General features: G+C 32.7%; 1 protein-coding gene and 1 pseudogene across 2 annotated transcripts in view; both read right to left on the bottom strand.

Moving 5' to 3' along the window:
* LOC145292087 (cyclic AMP-dependent transcription factor ATF-6 alpha-like) overlaps nucleotides 1–21038 on the bottom strand; it is a 169730-nt gene that overhangs the window by 119475 nt on the left and 29217 nt on the right. The gene's annotated exons all lie outside the window — the stretch shown is intronic.
* Nucleotides 13217–13342, bottom strand: LOC145292462 (U2 spliceosomal RNA; annotated as a pseudogene).

A 21038-nucleotide genomic window follows, 5' to 3' on the forward strand; every position in this document is an offset into this window, starting at 1 on the left:
AATCAAAACATGCAGGCACATATGCAACCAGACATGTTTATATAAAGAAAAACGTATACCAAATAAGTACACTATTGCACATGTGATTGAGCACTATAATATAAACAAGATTCATAGGATTATTCATCTAATCTGTATGAAGGGAATTATCAGACTAAAACGTATCGTATTTATGTTACAGAGTATTATATACACACACATTGTGTTTAATATACGGAAATGTGGAAGCCTCTGTGTGCTTTAATTGCCATAAACCTATTTTCATAACTTTAAACCTAGCTCTATTCACATATTGAGCACTGTTGAAGTAAATAATGAAAATTGATACATAAAATAATATATATATATATGCATATATAAAATATGTAAAAATAAATATTAACAATTTTTATATATACAAACACTAGTGTTTCATGTTTATGCAATCATCAGTGTAAGAAATGATAATTACTGCAGGTCAGGAAATTCAAACCCTGTCTACATAGCCATCATGGCTTAGGAAAGCATCGTTCTTCCAGCCTATTGGCAACTAACCTGCAAATGAAAGAAATTAAGTACCTATCAATGCCATTTTCAGTGGGCTTTCACAGTTGACAGAGTATTGAACAACAAAAAGTTGGAATGGTGCGTTTTCACTAAAGTTAATTGCTTCTTTTTTTTTTAAATTTCCTAAATAGGGCTCAACTTCTTAAAGCGGCATTATAACTATAATATTTTATATCTACAGGCACAAGCGCTTCATGCTTATGCAATCATCAGTGTAGGAAGTGATCGTTACTGCTGGTCAAGAGTTCTTCATAAGATTAATGTTTAGGTAAAAAATTGCACAGTAGTTTCATTATTTGGAGATTTATTCATCACACATGAGTCAGTTTGTTTTCATAATTTGTGTTGTTGATCTCATATGATGAAAACTAACTTTGCCTTTGACGTTTCTAAATTTTTGAGATGAAGATTGGTTATCCATATTTGGTTTCATTAGACTACTGTTATCATCTGGAGTGTGATTTTCACAATGTTTCGGTCGATGCAACCCCCAACATTCTTCAGGTGTATCTTGTCGAACTCGAAAATATTTCTCAGTGTAGGCAGCCAAAAAAATACAATTGCGAATTACTTAAGATCTCCATCCAGTCATCATGGCGGATAGAACAAAAGCATGCTGCTCCTGTGAAATAAATAAAGAGTTCTATTCAAAATTCTGTCTAAATTCCAGAGTTCAACAGAAACATAGCCAAGTTCGACAAGATATACCTGAAGAAGGTCAGAAGTTATATCGATCAAAACATAAATAAGACACTCAAGATGAGAACAGTAGTCCGATGAATCCAAATAATACAAATACCTTTGCCTTTATTAACAACTTTTCACTCGTCTCAAAACCTCCACAGACCTTTGTCATTGTCTCCCGACTTAGGCCTCTAAAAGTTCTGGCGATCCTGACCTTTAATTCATGTTGATTTCATATGTACAGTTCGAGTGTCAAAATCGATGCACCAAGTTTTATAAAGTTTCACATTGGAATTTTTAAACTTAATATTTACTGAATAAAAATGTTAAATGTCAGAAATAACAGATCAATTGATAGAAGAAAAAAAAAATGCCTATCAAAAGACAAGGACGCATTTCAAAAGTAAAACAATTTATTATAAGAGATTTTATTTAATTTTTAAAAAATTTATTTAGACTTTTTTATTTTATTTAGACTAGTTGCGTAAGGCTCTAATAACTTATAATCTTCTTCATATCCCCATCTCTCTTGAATGCTGTTGTCACAATCGACAACAATTTGCATAAAGTTAGACACGCTGTTTCAGAATTTCGAGATTAGGATTGGTAATTTTTATTATTTGGACTACTATTCTCATCATGATTGTTTTAAAAAGATAAATATACTCAGAATTTGTATTAGAATTGTCCACATGAACTTGTGACAAAAAAGATAAAGATGTTAAGTATTAATCAGTAATATTATAAAGGTTGAGGATTCAATCCTCACTACAGACAATAAGTTATTAGAAGAATACAATTTGAAAATTTTTAACACTATCTGGTCATGGCTAACGAAATGCAAACAATATACCTTTGTGAATTAAAGAAAGGATTCAGTTTGAAATTTTCTATGGATTCTAGAGATTTAAAAGATCCATTTGAAGAAAGTTGGAGATTGTCAAAACATTGCAAAAATGAGATGAGAATAGTAGCCAAATAATCCAAACAATACCTATCTCATTACCATTAAGATTTATTGATAAAAAAAGCTTAAGCACGGCAGACTAAATTTAGGCATAACAGACAAGCAGAAAAAAGTTCCCACAGACGCAAGAAAAAAAAAAAAAAAAAAAAACAATTAAAAAGCAAACCCATTCTTGGCAAGGATTTTTTATTCAGAGTGTGAATACGATTTGAATTATTTTACAAACAAGTTGACTTTAAAAAATCAAAACAAAAAAAAACGAAGAAACAAAAAAACCACATGGTTTTTAAGCAGACAGATGGACATTCCCAAGATTATTAACTTGTTATTGTTTCTATTTTTTAAAAAGCATGAAATTCTTTGGCAATTAAAATCATTTCTGCAATCTTATATTTTCAGTGACATTTTTTTTTAGCTAGCTTATTTTCAAGCAATGACAAAATAAGGATAACAGAAACAACATTATTTCGTTTGAAAAGATTTATCTTAAAACACAAAGTTTAAAATTAGTTCTGATCGGGAACCTAGTTGATGATGATTGAGTGATATTGGTTGTCATCTGCACTGTAGGCATTGTGGCCAGACGATAGCCATATATGGATTCCACACACTTTCATGTAGAAGGAGCGCCAGCAAATTTCAAAGGTACAGTCTTCTCAATGATATCATCCAACAGGCTCTAGACATTGCTGGGTGTCTATTTAATGACAAGCCATTTAAATGGGATGCAACTTGTCGACATATGTATCCTCATCATTAACAGAATCACCAACAGAGAACAGCAAACAATCAAAATATGCCGGCCTTCAACAGATTTGCATTTCAATTATTATGGATATAAGTGGAGCATTAGGCTCTGCTATGCTCAACTTCTTCAACAGTATGGAACTAATGTGACTTGACTTTATGAGTGCCTCCCCATTGCCTTGAGCCTTCTCTCAGCCTACAAAGCTACCAGGACATCTGATAAAACTTCTTGGTACTTGCGTATTGGTTTCAGGAAGGATCATTTTATTTAATTACTAGCGGGGTTACCTGGCGTTGCCCCGTTGTTTGGAGATGTGTGTGTGAGAGGGGGAGGGTAAAGTAAAGAATAATCGAAGAAATAACCCTGTTTAAATATCAAAAAAATAAAAACGATGTTAAACTTCTATAAAAGATCGGCAAAACAAAAACAAAAAAAAACAACGAACAAACGTAAAACTTCTTTAAAAAAGAAATCGGAAAAACAGAAAGCATAAATCAGGAAAAAATGATGGACGTGTTCTGAAAAACGAAAACAAAAAAAAAACACGGTGAAACGCGAAAAAAAACAAAACAAAATGGCATAAATAACCCTTTGCTTAAATCCAATGGTGCGTTTCACCTAATAGAAAACATAGAACGAAAAGGAACGTTAAAATGCCATTCCATTTTTTTTAAGCAATTATGAATCCAAACTGGTGTTTTTTTGTACTGTCCCTTGGGAACGGATCCGCAATGGTGTAAGTGATAGCAGGGGTAGGAGGAATTTATTAGAGAGAAAAGATTTTACAACTTCCATTGATTTTAACTGATTTTGGCCGTGAACTCTCAGCAGAAAAAATATAGGAATCCACGATTATCGAGGAAGTGTAGAGGTAATAGGCCTATAACACACCTGAGATAATGTGCTGCAGTTTGTGCATATTACATTTGCATGAAATGTCTTGATTTTCAATCCTATTAAGGTCAAAATCAGAGGGAAAAATGAGTTCATTTTATATATATAGGGACGTGTTTAAGCTAAATGACAAGCCCTATGACTTGTCTCATCTAAACTTCTGTAAATAAAATGTGAGTGTGCGTGTGTGTGTGTATATATATATATATATATATACTAGCAAAAGTACCCACGGTTAATTGGGTTCAAAAACAGCCTACAGAAAATGGACTCTGGTTTATGAAAGTATGATAGATTATGAAGAGGAAGGGTTGTAAAGAGATAGCTTCGAATTTGGGGGTATCAAAACCAAAGCAAAATATCATGAAAGTAAAAATAAAATAGATAAACCCCATAATTTATTATAACATACCTGTTCACACTGAAACACTTATCACAATATTCTGTGAATCTATATTAAAAAATCTTGTTAAACTTTGTGACATATTTCCATTCTATGGAGGTCAGGCGCGAACGAACACCCCATAATTTTATTATACCATATTTCTTCAAACTGAAACATAATTATCAAAGTATACTTACGCAGATAAATATGAAAAGTTTTTATTAAAGTTTGTGCCTATTTCCATTCTATGGAGGCCAGGTGCAAACGCAGACCCCACAATTTTATTATACCATCCCTATTTAAGTTAAAACATACTTATCAAAGTATTATTATGTACATCTATATCAAAAACACTTGTAAACGTTTTTTTTTTTTAATTTTTAAATTTTTTATTTCCATACTTTGTGGACCAGGCACGAATGCAGACCCCACAATTTTAATAAACCACCATTCTGCCAGATCAAACATACCCATTCCTGTGTCTCGATACATCTTCAATCATTATAAGTAATCAGTTTTTTAAAATAGTCAACCATATAGGAGCCTATTCGTGAGCAGACACACACATTCAGCTTTATATTATAGATATATATCTCCTGATGATCTCATTCAAATAGTTTTAAAAAAATCTCAATAAAGTTATGTGGCCGGTTTCAGAGCATGTATATTGGTTATATATATATATAAGGATGAGAAGCAAGTTCTTGCGGAATTTTTAATTTTGATTTTAAATGATGTATTTTCAAATACGTTGTCATAATACCTTTACTTTAAAGAGTGTTTATTGCTCCATCTAATCGTTTTAGAATAATCATGTCTTTTCAAAACATTGACTACAAGATGGATAAAAAGCAAATTCATATAATTTTCTTATTTCAATTCAAGGTTGTCAGAAAATCTGCTGAAATAGCTCACAATATCAACAAAGCATTGTGGTCTGCGACTGGTCTCATTCTTACAGCTTTTTTAATACAGGCAAAAACATTACGGCAGAGAAGTAGCCAACAAATGGATGAAATGCATCAGAAACTTCGACAACAACACCCAGCATTAGTCAACAGAAAAGGTCCAATTCTCCTCCATGACAATGCCCAATTGCATGTTGCTAAACCGACACTGCAGAAGTTGAGCAAGTTGGGCTACGCAACTGCCTCATCTGTCATACTCTCTTGACCTTTCACCTACCAACTACTTCTTTTTCAAACATCTCGACAACTTTCTACATGAGAAATGTTTAAAAAACTTAAGCCATATCAGCAACTTGATTGCCTTCGGAATGCAAGATTTTTATGTTATGGGCATAAATACATTTGTTTTACATTGGCAAAACTGTGTTGATTCTGATGGTGTTTATTTCAATCGATAAATTTTTGTTTGAGCCGAGATATGTTCCTCTGAATTGAAAAATTAAAACCTACACAAACCTTCTTGTCAGCCTGATGACTGCTGGAACTAACAAAGTTAAGATTTTTTATGAATTTTATTTTTTTTTTTCAACATTATATTCTCATGCATTTTTTTCTTTCTAAACAAAGAATTTCTATTTCTCTGAGGAGTATATACACGAAAAGAGTTGGTATTGACGTAATAATAACCATTTGATTCAACATAACAGATCTGTAGAAAAAATGTGTCGAAATTTTAACCGTCTGGAGGAGCTGTTTTGCAGTAAAAATAAATATGTGGATCTTGGAACATAGCTATACTGTTATTCTTTATATATATATATATATATATATATATATATATATATATATATATATATAACACACTTAACATTCATTAGTGATTTCAAGCCTCAGTAGAGTCTTCAAAGACTTGCTCGAAAGTGAGAAAATGCTTTATAAAATCAGCAGGGGATTATATAAAGAAAAGTTGTAATTCCGTCTGTGTCTATGTCATCTGAGTAATAGTCAGAAACTGTGATAGACAAACAAACCTTACAGCATCAGATTCAGTGTGAGCTTGATGTGGTAAAAGAAAAAAAATACGGTAATATTCATTCCGTTGGAATTATCGGGAATGAAATAGGTACTTGGGGAATGTAAAAGTTTTTTTTTGTTTTGTTTATCATACTTGTAGTTGTTTTTTGTTTTTTTATACTTGTAATTGGCGGTCATAACATTTAGTACCTCAGCTGCATTCCCTCCTTTAGCACTCCAGAACCATTCACTATGGTCTGAGCTGACCTGACAGATAAGCAAGTCATGAAATTAAACCACTTTTAGTTCTGATTAGTCTACGCATGCACAAACTAATAAAAATATGTCGGCAAGTTGAAATGAACATTTTGCATTTCAACTTTGTCGACTTCTGTACGAGTTATTCATCCATCCAAACAAAGATTTTATTCATTATAAACCATCCTTGGTGCATGATTACTATTTCCTGTTAATTTCAGTGTTGTGTGACCAGTAGTTTAAGAGTTTATTGGTTAAATATTTACACACAGATAAACACACATACATACATCTACCGTTTTATTTATATAGACTAATTCAGCAAAATGAATTAGCAGTGAATTTCAGTTGGCAAACAAACTATATTATTTCTATAATTACAGAAATAAAGTGGTCGATTGAACGCAACCCAAAGTGTCCCTTTTCATTAGCTACTACACCAATCAATCTGTTCTCAAGATTACTCCACTTATCCTTGATCCTCACCTTATAATGCTGAGTTTATAGCCAACGGGCATAAAGTACTAAGAATTGAACGCTGATCTCCTGACCCATTAGCAAACACTCTTCCCATTATACGAAATGAATAGGTTAAATAATCACAATTATAGATTATACTAGCAAAAGTACCCATCGTTGACTGGGTTCAAAAACAGCCTACAGAAAATGGACTCTGATTTATGAAAGTATGATAGGTTATGAAAAGGAAAAGTTGTAAATTTGGGTTGAATTTGGAGGTATCAAAACCAAAGCAAAATATCATGAAAATAAAAATAAAATAGATAAACCCCATAATTTATTATAACATACCTGTACACACTGAAACACTTATCACAATATTCTGTGGATCTATATTAAAAAACCTTTTTAAACTTTGTGACATATTTCCATTCTATGGAGGTCAGGCGCAAACGAATACCCCATAATTTTATTATACCATATTTCTTCAAACTGAAACATAATTATCAAAGTATACTTACGCAGATAGATATGAAAAGTTTTTATTAAAGTTTGTGCCTATTTCCATTCTATGGAGGCCAGGCGTGAACGCAGACCCCACAATTTTATTATACCATCCCTATTTAAGTTAAAACATACTTATCAAAGTATTATTATGTACATCTATATCAAAAACACTTGTAAACGTTTTTTTTTTTTTAATTTTTAAATTTTTTATTTCCATACTTTGTGGACCAGGCACGAATGCAGACCCCACAATTTGAATGAACCACCATTCTGCCAGAATCAAACATAATCATTCCTGTGTCTCGGTACATCTTCTATCATTATATGTAATCAGTTTTTTAAAATAGTCAACCATATAGGAGCCTATTCGTGACCAGACACACACACAGTTTTATATTATAGATTATTTGGGCTTTCTATAACTAAAATAAAATCTTTTACAAGATTGATAAAATTATTAGATAATTGCATGCATATTTTTTCTCATGTCGGCATACCTTTAATAATTACATCCAATTATATTTCTTTGCTTATTTACAATTATCAAATTTTCATTAAAATTTAAAAAAATGCAATAGTGTAAGCTAAAACAAAATTTATAACTATCTTTTCTGAGATTCATTAAAATTCACCCCCCTCTCCGGTAACTATACAAGATTAACATTATTCAGCTAGTCCCCCTCCTTGCATTCGTCACATAGTACACATTCACTACAAACGTTATTTTTTTTTTTTTAATAAATTTAAGTAAACAGAGAAAAAAAGAAGAATTTATGCGATTGAAAAAAAAACAAAAAAAAACGAGTAAATATAAAATGAAAGGCTTATGGAAACTCTGGATAAATTCAACTACTTGTAAATAAATGCGTGTAGCATTTATAATTTCGGATTAAATAAGAAGGCGTCATAAGTTAGAGAAATTACCAAACAACTCCATTTAATTTACTCTCTATATATCATTCACAGACATCAGCACTATGCACGTCAGAGAAAATAAAAAAAAAAATTTTTTTTAAAAAGTAAAAGTAAGGCAGTATGATTTTTCTTAAACTCTGAGTCTGAAATCTTAATTCTTTTACTGTAATGAGTACTGGATGTGTAGATATGGATTCCAATGGATTCGTAGGGAAACTATCATTTTTTAAACTGATGGAACAAATGCAGACTTTTTAATTGACATTTCAAAATATGTTCAAACTAAAGCTATATTTTTAAGATTGTCTTAATTCAAACCCAATCTGAACATGACAAAATTCCAACATATTTTTTTTCATTAGTGCCTTTTTTTTTTTTTTTTTTAAATATAAATCTTTCTCATCCCCAAAGAAGACATATTGCCACTTGGACGTAAGGAGTTATTATTTGGGACCATGTTTACAGGAGAGTATGTATGAAGATCAGTGAGGTGTTGGTTTACATTACATTTAAACTTTTGCATGTCAATACAGTCAGGGAAGTAGGGAGAAAATTCTAACATTTATCAGTCAGAGGAAAGAAGCTACTAGAGTTTCAGCATCTAGGGACCTCTACAGTGAGGGGGTGGAATTTTGTTGCTAAACGGGTTTGTAGGGGATATGTATGTCACAGGAGTACAAGTGCAACGAGTTCAACAGAGCACATTCCATTAAAATACTTGTAAAACAGGCACAGGGATGCAACATTGCAGTAATGGGATGGAAGTTAAAGCTTGGTTGCTAGTGCAGGACCGATCATATTGACGTCTCTTTTTTTAGACCCTGTTTAAGAGGGAGAGACAATTGGTGGATGCACTAGCCGAGAAAATGTTTAATTGAAAGTCAATATTTTCTACTGTCGGTAAAATAACAAAGACCTTTCATTTTCATTGTTCTTGACCTCTCTCTCATACACACACACCGGAAAAAAAGAAAATCACACATCAACAGGATAGATAGAGTGTTTATTTTTATTTTTGCCTGTGAGCTGATAATTAAAGACTAACAATTTACTTGTGTCTCAAAGTAATGATTTTGTTTTAAAACCAAATTTCACACAAACTGTAACTTCATATGTAATATAAAATTTTTCATGAGAAAATTTAGGAGTATCGTTTCTAGGACACCCAAATAAAGAGTTTACCGTCTTTTCAGATTAGCCGTTGTAACAACGGTTGTGATCAAAGAGTTAGGACACACATCTAGCAACATGAATATATATATATATATATATATATATATATATATATATATATATATAAAATGTTTAGCAATTCATGTGAAACAAATTTCCTGGACTTAAAAAAATTTTCCAACTTTTTTTTTTTAATTGTTATATTTTACTAATTGAATCTTACATTATATCAGTTTTAAAAGATCACCGGTAAAGATGATCGTTTTCCTGAGAGTCTTGTATATCCTTGAAGGATACGACAACGATTTTAACTTTATAATAGACGTTATTTGATTAACTAAATAGATCTCCAATTCTTTAACTAACTTAGGTATTTTGTGGATAGATCATCCCTACAGAGAGAACAGGCGCTTTTAGCACTCCATTTTATTCCAGATCTAACATTATACGTCGTCTTAAGCATAACTAAAAATTTCTCTCACATTGAACGTCAAATTTATGGTCAAACTGACCATAAATTCATTCTTGTCAATCATCCTAGATAACCCATTACACCTGGAATCGTTGTCTACACTTTACAAGTATTCATTTTTTGATAAAGAAATTGCAACAAAGTCATCTTTTAGAGTTGATGAAATTGCATAAAATGTAAATTTCAAAGACAATAAGATTTTGTGAACAATAAGAAAAATATAACATTTCTTGATCTTGAACAGTAAGCATCTTATTAGTACACACACACACACGAAAAAAAAACTTAAAAGAAATGAGTTGTCATAGTGAACTTTGCAAATTAAATCCTGAAGAAGATGAAGAAACATATAAAGGATAGAGAAATGACAAAGACGAAAAAGATGGAGATTGAGATGAAAATCGCAAAAATAGTTTTTAAAGAGAGAATATTGTAAGCATGTGACAGAGTTGAGAGACTGTTCAGTGATTGATGAGTTAACATTCTTTCAAGATTTTCTGAAGGTTCTCTGGTAATCAGTCATCCCAATATTGTCTTAAACTGACATTCAACCAGCCTTGAAAGATGTTTTTCAAAAAGCCAAAAGTACACAAAAAGTGCAAAAGTATTTTTAACAGATTTCATAACATTTATGCAAACTCTGATAGGCAAAAGTTTTGTCAACCATCACAAAAGATGATAGCCATCATAATACAATGTCAGAAAATGTTGTAGAATAATGGAACATCAGTAGACAGCTCAAAGTCTATGGTCAAGACATGCAGACTTACGATGAGAACAAAAGAAGGTTAGTTGTGCAGACATTTCAGTTAAATAGTGCAATTATAGTACATCCAAGAAATATCTATTTCACACACACACACGATTGGTTAACTAGCAAACTTAATAACATGTGTATATATTAAAAAACATGCGATAACATTAATTCCATGCCTGATCAGTCCTTACAAGGATGAAACATGGAAAATTCCTATATACTAAAATGACTGCAGAAATTCACCTCTGGACCTAAGTATTGTACGTTTACAACAACAAACACCACATACAAATTCAATACATCTAGCCTAATAGCCAATATTTTATGTAGTTTTCAAATATTTTAGACACATTCAGTCATGATAATAAAATGCTACATTGCATCCGACAAGCAACACCATCACAATTGCAACATCTTTAGAGGAAGGAGTCCCTATTTTTCTCTCTAAATATTTAATCCTACCACTGCTACCAGTTGTCACAGGGCTCATATGTTCCACAGATACTTTGATTACATAGACTGTAACGGGCTCATATATATATATATATATATATAGATAGATAGATATAAAATAATATTTCCAATTGCTGATTCATAAATAATAAACTCTTCCTAGCCCAAGTCCATTCATTCTGATTGGCTGAGCTCTGAAAATTCTCATATTCCAGAATACAGTTATTAGCTTTATAAACAAACGCTTATTAGTATTAAAATATGGCGTCACTAAGATATATATTTTTATGTCTGGAGTCAAGTTCATTTAATGCATAGGTCATTACAGACATGTGAGATAGAAAAATACAAGAAAGAGAAAATCATTAAATAATCTATTTACTTGCTTTCTTATACAAAGTTTAAAATACGCTATCAAATATAAGATTCTCCATCGTAGACATCGTCATAATTAAATTTAAAAAGATTAGCTCCCAAATGTTTTTTTTTTTTTTTATTATGCTCAAAAAATACACAACTTTATAGAACAAAATAAAATTAACTTATTTTTTGCCATTTACGCTACATATTTCTTTATTAAATTTCCATAATTTCTTTTTTGTATCATAACAAATCATTAGAAAATGGACGCGATTACTTGAAAAATTAAGATTCTCCTTTGTTGCCGTCTACAATGACGATGATGACGTCTTCTTCATTACCAACATATAAGATTCTCCTACGTTGTTGCATCAGCAACACACTGCGTGTACATTGGTTATGTTTCAAAATATATACATTTATATATTGAAGAGTTCAGCTTTCAAATATTTACGACTTTTATATTAAGATTTTTCATAAAAACATAAGAAAACAAAATATTCATCATACTTAAATTGAAAAGGTTAGCTCTGAAAGACTTGCATTTTTTTTTCTTAGTATGCCGAAAATAATATGGAAATTTATTGAACAAAATAAAAGGAACTTATTTTTTGCCAACAATCTATTCACGCTACATATTTCTTTTAATAAAATTCCATTTTTTTTTTATCGGAACAAATCATTAGAAAATAGACGCGATTATTTGAAAGCTAAACTCTTCAATATTTAAATATGAAATGTGTTGGTACTTCACCATGGTACATTCATTTTGGCCACGCCAGTGCCCGCTTTTTTACTAGGCTGGCAGTGGCTCCCACTAACAACCATAGTTTAATTATTTTTTGTTTTGTTTTTTACAGGTGAGGTGGAGGGCATACTTCCACTGTGCAAATCTGGTACACGGGTCCTGCTAGTATACACACATACTGATGCTGATAGTGTTTTAATTTAGCTGAGACACACAAATTTGATTTTATGAATCCCGGGGAAATTTTATTAGCCCTCCCTCTCTACACACCAAAACAGCCTGATTATTTCTTCCAGGTTTCAAGATGGCGACTCACGTCATGCACTTCAGAGTACAGTCGTTTCTAAAGAACTACATTTTGTTACAGAGATTCCCAGAAGATACTGTAAGTGTTGTTAACCGTAGCCTCACAAAGGGAGACTGAACTACCCAGCTAGAGATTAACCCCCCCCCGCCAAGATTAATTATAATGCCATAATTTTTTTTAAATGTTATTTTATTTTTATTATTTCATACATTTTAAGGTGAATACCATCAATATTTGAATAGTTTGGATCACGCAAACACCATGAATATGCATAAGCATACACACAAAAATTAAAAAAAAAAAAAAAAAAAAAAAAAAAGGCGGGAAATATCAAGTCAAATTGCTAAACCAATAAAAATTAACAGATCGATTAAAAACAAGGCCGAAAGCCATTAGTCGTGTGCTCTCGTGTAATGAATGAATGCGTGAATGTAGGATTGACATGAAATTCTTAAAGATAAACTAAAATGACCAAAAAATGGGCTGAAATGACTTAAATAAATAAAAAGTAAATGACTTAGAATGACTTTAATGAACTTAAGGATGAATTGAATGACCTTAAGAATGACTTGAATGCTTAAAAAATAACTGGAATCCTTCAAAAAAAAACTTGAATGATCTGGAGAATGACTTGAATGGCTTTGAGACTGACTGGTTGTAAAGTGGGTTATCATTTTACATTAAATTAATACAGAAAAGTGATCCCTCACTTTATATCACAATAAGTACATCATGTAGTAAGAACAGATACTACACTTTGATCTTGGCCAAAAGGCCAAGAAAAGCTGTGTTTATTTGCCCCCCCCCCCCACCGAGCAAATTAGGCCCAAGGCCGATTTTTAATGTGAGGAGTGAAGGAGAAATGGGTACCAACTTCCCGGGGAGTAGGTGAGCTGGATAGTGACAATTGGTATGAAGGATTGCCCCTACATTGACCAAGGTCTTATATGTGGGGCTGCCCCGACATATTGTCTTTGCTTGCAGTATCTGCCGGAACAGATACTGCACTTTGAGATATTAAATCCTTTATTCATGTAAAAAAAAAAAAAAAAAAAAAAAAAAAATACACACTTTGATCTTGGACAAAAGGCCAAGAAAAGCTTAAAAAGCTAAGAACAGCATCTATTAACAACAGACCTTTGATCTTAACCAAAAAGGCCAAGTACAAAAGTGTTACCGACCGACCGACCGACGGAGTGACTTATAGAGTCGCTGGCACACGACTAAAAATCACTGCTACTACAATGATTTTTTCAAAATAAAGTCATACCTTTCTTTTAAATGTATTAGTGAAATTTATGTGAAAAGCAGTGGCATCCACAGTGTTCAAATTCGAGGAAAATTAAATTTGTTTAAAATGGCCCAAGGCAATCTTCAATGAGTATAAATCGGCATTATTTGAATTACTCCAACTAATCTCATCCTAGATGTTATTTTTTAATTTTTTTCTAGTTTAACCGCCAACTATCTTCAGGTATGTCTTCACAAGCTCAGGAATCTGCACAGAATTTTGAATGGAACCCTTTTAGTTTACAGAGGTAGCATGCTCTTGTTCAGTCAGATATGACTGGGTAAAAGTCTTAAAGAACTCATAATTCTGAACCCCAAACTATGGTCCCTCCTTGCCAAACTTTTTACAAAAACTCTCGACTAGCTACAACTTCACTCAACAATTTCCCCCACTCTCTATCTGTACCCAAATCTAAATGCAGATTCCATGAATAAAGCTTCTTTCCTAAAACTGCCTGCCTATAGAACAGTTCCATTTGGGCTGCTTCCTGGTCGATTACAGTATGCTAGCCTTCAAGTCTATTGTAAACAAGTTCTTGTTGAACCGTCTCCTTAAATAATCAAATTGTACTCAACTTACACCATTAACAATTACCCCCCTTACATTTATCAACCCTTATCCTTGAGTGACCTTCAGACCTTGATAATTGGTGACTACCTTGTAAAAAGAAAAAAAATATGAAGGAAAATCTCATTGCACTTTATATCTAAGATAAGACAAAGATTCTCTGCCTGACAACTTTTCATCTTGTCTTCATCCATAAAAGGCAAAAAACTATATCAATTATAAATTACTAGACACAAAACACAGAGGATTGCTTAAAAGAAAAAATAGAAAAAGAAATTGAAGAAATTGCAATTTTATGGAATTGATAGAGTTTTTATCTAAACACTGGGCCCTGACTTTCAAACCAATCAAGAATAAGGCAGATAATTCCCTGTTAAACTGTACATAAGATATTAAAAAATATAAATATACTATATATACTAATAATTTATTTTTCATGTTAGAATGTGTAAATTTACTTTACAGTTCATGTCAAAATAAAACATTTTGGTGATTTTCAAAACATGTCTAACGACTGGGGGACTTGCTTTTAGAAAGAAATGATATCAACAAAAACTTCAGCTAGTCTCCTACTTTTTAGAAGTAAAAAAAAAAAAAAAAAATCCATGCATACACAGAAATAACCTGCATCCAATTCCCTGCAGCTTCTATGTTACAGATTCTTTTTCTCTTGAAAATATCATTATTTCCTGGGATCTAAATAAAATAGCAGAGATTAACAACATAAGACTGAAAGTTATATGTAATTTGATTCAAGATCAATAAACAGGTTTGTTTAAATTTGTATTAATTTCAATGGGCTTTTGTTTGTCTGTATTTGGTAATTTTCGTATGAAATACAAATTATGTCTGGAATGTAAAATGAGATGAGCAGTGGTTTCTTATTTGTTATTTTTTTATAACGATAGTCTGGGTTGTGGAGTCTGTTGATTCAGCCTGCTGAAACTTTAGAATTTCCAAACAAAGAAATTTTCCAGAAGTAATATTTTATATATACCATATATCATTTATAGCAGTTTTGATTTTCAAGAAAACATGCAGGTTTTTCAAGGTTCTGGGAATTCAAAATTTGAATAAAACAATTTTTAAATGAACCAAGATCTAAGAAATTCAATAAAAAAAAAAAAAAAAAAAAAAAATCATTGCCATTTTGATATTTTACTATATCTTACTCTATATGGATTTCTGCCCATGACTAAGAGTTATATTTTAATGGGTTAGTCAATTTTCACCGACTCTTAAAACAATGAATTTGTCCTGACTCCACAGCTCTATTAGTAGTTAGCCTAATCTTCATTGATTGTTTAAACCCCCTCCGCCTGTTTCACTTCAGTTAAAATTCTAAGTACTTATGCAGAATATGGACCGTGCTGAAATAATAGTTATTTAGAAACCCATTCTTAATATAGGGAGGGGAGCGGGTCTCCTTAATTATTCTGTACTTTCACCTAATGATTTAATAAAATGATACCATGAAAATTGAACTTGAAAATCTGCAGTTAAATGGGCTGGTAAGCAGCAAAATAAATACAATAAGCAAAAATTCAGCCAGAATTCGTCACTGTCAACTTTCTCTCTCAACTTCCAGCACGTGTTTTTTGCCAACCACCTCTGCCAGAAATTATTAGAAAACTGACTCCATTTCATTTGCATACGTGTGCAGTGGAAGATAAGATCTCATGAGATTCCATGAGACTACACCTTATAAATCCACGGCTGCCATCTTTAATCTCTCTCTCAGATCTCATCTGAAGGAAAGTTGTATAACCACACAATGCACACACACACGCGGGTGCTTTCTTCTTTGATTATTACATTCAACTCTACAAAATCCTATCTAAGAAAATAACACGGTCTATATTCTGTATAGTACCAAATTCTAAAAGATTAATAAATATGTCATTCAATCTGCACTTTTAACGATGCCTGAAGTGTGACAGACAGACAAAGCCACTCAGTAATGTGAGGATGCATTTTTAAATAATTAAGTACAATTTTGGAAATAAGGTACGATTATGAATATCTTCAGTCTCAAATAATCCTTACACTGAAATTTAATTTATGTATGAAAACCAAAGAGGGGAGATATAACATGAGAAATATTTAGAATCAAGTCCTCCCTTGCCGTTATTTCAGACCATTTAAAACCATAACAGCAAGTTTTAAGTTCCCCTCCAAGGCCAGAGATTTTGGAGAAATATCAGATATTTTATGATTGAAACATTTTATGGCTGTAAAAAAATGCCAAAAATAAGCTCTGGATGATCTCCTTAATGTGAAACCTTAAGGGCAAATGTCACATAGCCCACTACATAATTCAGGTCATTGCTTTTCCGATGAGCCTTCATTTGTTAAATTCTGATCAATAGTCGTTGAGATTTGGAACTTATAAAATTGCCAAAAAGGTGGTATATATATACACACACTGGTAGCCAAATTGAATATTGAAATACTTATATTGTTAATTCTATGGGACGAAACTACATGAAAATTTGCAGGGTTTTTGGAGATTATAATACTTACTATTCTACAATTAAAATTTTATTACAATTGGTAAAAAAGAACCTATATTTTCAAACCAATAAATTATGCCCAAATTTGCCTACATTTGTATATATAGTGTCCTTCAAGCCAGCTTCAATTTTGTTACTTCGGTTGTCTCCCCTGTGGCCTTGCCAAACCATAATATGTGTAATTAAAAACAAGGTGTTAAACCAATCAACCAATGAAGTGACATGATTCAAGTCATATAATTTCTCACACTACATCAAGGAGTTATGAATTTGTAGAAGTGTAAGCCACTTTGAGCTTCAGATGGTTCGCTGTTACACACAAGTCCTGGTAGGTGACTTGTTTGTAGTAGACAGTTCCACAGAACAAAATATTCTTACAGTGTCGAAACCCGGGAAAGAACATGTGAAATTGCACCAGAAAAGGTTTAATATTTATGAAGCAATTCTGGTTTCTGATTGGTTGGTAGCAGCACGTGAATTTATTTGATTCGTCAGTTCTTAGCAGCATCGTTTATAAATAGAATCGTCCGACTGTGTGGGATCATACCCCATTAGTCTTCCAAAATATTCCAACATCCTCCCTATTTTTTATAATGGGGAAGTCCCTTGTGTTTGTTCTGCTCAAAAATAAATATATTTTTATATTTACTTAGACATACCAAAAATTAGAAATCATTTGGATCTTAGAATTTTAGCATTTAAAAAGACGCCATTTTTAATTCTGTTCAAACGTCAAAAAGGGAAAATTAAAGATTTTTTTTTTTTTTTTTCTAAGCAAAAGTATTAGTAGGTTAAAGTGTTAATACAAAATAAAATGGATACAGTTTAACGTCTTGTCCAGGACTAATTTTCTTTTCTTTTTATTTTTTTATATATAGAAATCTATATACTGAGCATTATCCCTAGGGTTTTCCGCTGATATTCATGCAAAAAAGTAATAGCCTTCTCACTCTTGCGATCCTCGTCGCTTGCCCAGTCTGAATCCGAAAAACCTTCTAATTTTAGGGGATTTCTTGATTTTCTAAATACTAACTTCTGTTCTTTAGTTCCTTTTAAATAACGCAGGACTTGTTTAGCTCTGTCCAAATCCTTCATTTTCGGTCGTGATAATCTCTGTGACAGTTTCGTTACTGTATAGCATACGTCGGGCCTGGTTGCAGTCATCAAATATATAAGACTACCCATAATTTCGCGATAATGTGTCATTCATTATTTCAGACTGTGTACACTTTTTATTAATATCATTTTCGACCGGTGCAGAGCGTTTCTTGCACTCTCCCATTCCAAATTTTAATAGTATTTTGTCGATGTACCTCGATTGAGTCATCGTAACAAGTCCTTTGCTTTGAGTAAATTCTATCCCCAGAAACCAGGATATTTTGCCAAGATCGGTCATTTTGAATCTTTTACTTAATTTGTTCTTAACATCAGTCAACATTATGTCACAATTTGATGCGATTAAAATATCCTCGACCCACAAAACCAAAATCAGTAGTTTATCGTCTTTGTGTTGGGTATATAAACAGGGGTCTACAGCGCATTGTCTAAATTGTTGTTTAATAATATAATCATGGAACACTGTGTTCCAATACTGAACACTCTGCTTTAGACCATATGACTTGTTAAGTCGCCACACGCTATTTTTATTTTTCATTATAAATCCCTCTTGAGGGGTAATATAAATTTCACAGTCTATTGGGCCATTTTCCACTGAATAGCAATAGTCGATTTGATAATCTTTTATATTGTCGACCACAAAAAAATCGGGTCGTCTTCTATTTCTTTTTTGGGATATCTCTCGACTTTATCATCATCATCGACACTCGTCTCCGTCATTTTTATTCTTTTCGTTTGTTCTAATTATTTGAGGTAATATAATTCCATCCTCTTCATATGACGGGTTTTCGTCTTTACAATTAAACGTGTCTGAATTTTACACACCAGATTCTTTTTATTTTATTTTTTTTCGGGAAAAAAATATTAAATGTGCTGGACTGTTTTTATCGTATCCCAGAAATATACCTCTGTCAGCTTTAATATTCAATTTACTCTTTTTCTCTATATATGCGAAGCAAGTTGAACTAAAATATATGCATTCTGCTTAAATTTTTTTTTTTTTTACCGCAGAAAGATTCATATGGAGTTTTAGATAGTGTTTTGTTAAAACACCTGTTGCGTATATAGGCTGCCGCCATAAGTGCATACGTCCAGAGGTTTTTAGGGAGTTTTGATTCAATGAGTAGGCATCTTGCCATTTCAAAAAGTGTTCGCCACGCACGTTCAGCAGTCCCGTTTTGGTGTGGCAATCTAGGAGCTGATGTTTCATGCCTGATACGATGGTTAATTAATAAAAGTTCAAAGTCTTAATAGGTGAATTCCGTACCGTTGTCAGAGCGAATACACTTGATTTCACTGTAGGGGGCCATGTCGGCTAGATATTTCTTAGTTGCTAGCAGGGTATCAGATTTGTTCTTTAAAAAGTAAACCATTATTAAACCTGAATGGTCATCTACAAAATTCAACACATATCTATAATGTTCTCTGGCCATCGGTTCTACGGGACCGTTCAAGTCACAATGCACCATTGATAGGATTTTTTTTTTTTTTTTTTTTTTTTTGGTATCTTGTATTCATAGTTTGTCATCTTCCCCTGCGTACAGACGTCGCAGTTGAAGGTGTTTGATGTTTGTACTCGCATTCCATCAACTACAGTCGGCAACTTTTTGATATCAGGAATAGTGTCCAAGAATTTTATGCCATGTCTGTAGATCATGGCAGGCGGTTTTTGATGGGACTACGCCATTTAAATAATATAGTCTTCCATCCCCACCCCCCAATGTCAAATACAGTTCCATTCGGGCACACCAGCCCCGATTTATTGGGGCCAAAGTTTATATCTGCACATTGTCCCATGGCAGCCTGCATAGAAAATATATTTTGTTTAAATTTTGGGACCAGAAGAGCGAACTCCTGAATACCGAAACACAGGTCACCCTTATTGTTGTTTAGCGAGATTTTCGCATTGCCTTTTTCAAAACGATATCATTGACTCGACTCCAGTCAGCCAGTTCTACAAAATGATTTTGTTGCTTAAAGTTGGGATCAAAATTGATAAAATCAGATTCCTTTGTAATCACATGTGTTGTGGCCCCACAACCGACAAGAAAATTATTATTGCTTGTTGACGCATCAAATGTACACAAAAATAAAAATGTATGTTCGCTAACAGAGCTCTCTACATTTTTAATGTAGTCGCCATTTTGAGTCCTGTATCTACATTGGAAACTCTTGTGCTTAGGTCGTCCAATTATAACATAATTTTTGTACTTTTCTTAGGAAAAAACCTGCTTTTGGCAAAGTTGCGTTTTTTTATTCCTGGCATGGGTATTTCTTTCTGGGTTATCACGGTGGTAAATGGCTTGAAATCACTCGGTAATCCCTTAAGGACCATGGAAATTAACAGACTGTCACTTATAACTTCGCCAGACATTTTTAAAGAATTTGCAGTTGTCTCGGCTCTTATAATACAATCAGTAACAGTTTCGGCTTCCTTTCGATAAATAATGCTCTCTCAATATGTTTAATTCTTTGCAGCCGTCGTCCAGGGCTTCTCTCTTTACCAGTGATAGACTTCAGTCATCTAAACACTGTATTAATTCCGCAAAGACAGTTGCGTTCTTTTCAATGAAGTCGGGGTCGTTTCTGTTTTCAGGTTGTGTAGCTTTTGGATTCGTAGATATCCCAGAAATTTAACTTGCCACAATTCGAACTTTGATTCGGATCCATCGAAATAAAGACGCACGCTGGGTGCATAACCTGTAGAAGTGTAAGCCACTTTGAGCTTCAGATGGTTCGCTGTTACACACAAGTCCTGGTAGGTGACTTGTTTGTAGTAGACAGTTCCACAGAACAAAATATTCTTACCGTGTCGAAACCCGGGAAAGAACATGTGAAATTGCACCAGAAAAGGTTTAATATTTATGAAGCAATTCTGGTTTCTGATTGGTTGGTAGCAGCACGTGAATTTATTTGATTTGTCAGTTCTTAGCAGCATCGTTTATAAATAGAATCATCCGACTGTGTGGGATCATACCCCATTAGTCTTCCAAAAT

The sequence above is a fragment of the Euprymna scolopes genome, chromosome 13, assembly GCF_053919585.1.
Source record: "Euprymna scolopes isolate OS-2025 chromosome 13, ASM5391958v1, whole genome shotgun sequence".
NCBI classification, from domain to species: Eukaryota; Metazoa; Mollusca; class Cephalopoda; order Sepiida; family Sepiolidae; genus Euprymna; species Euprymna scolopes.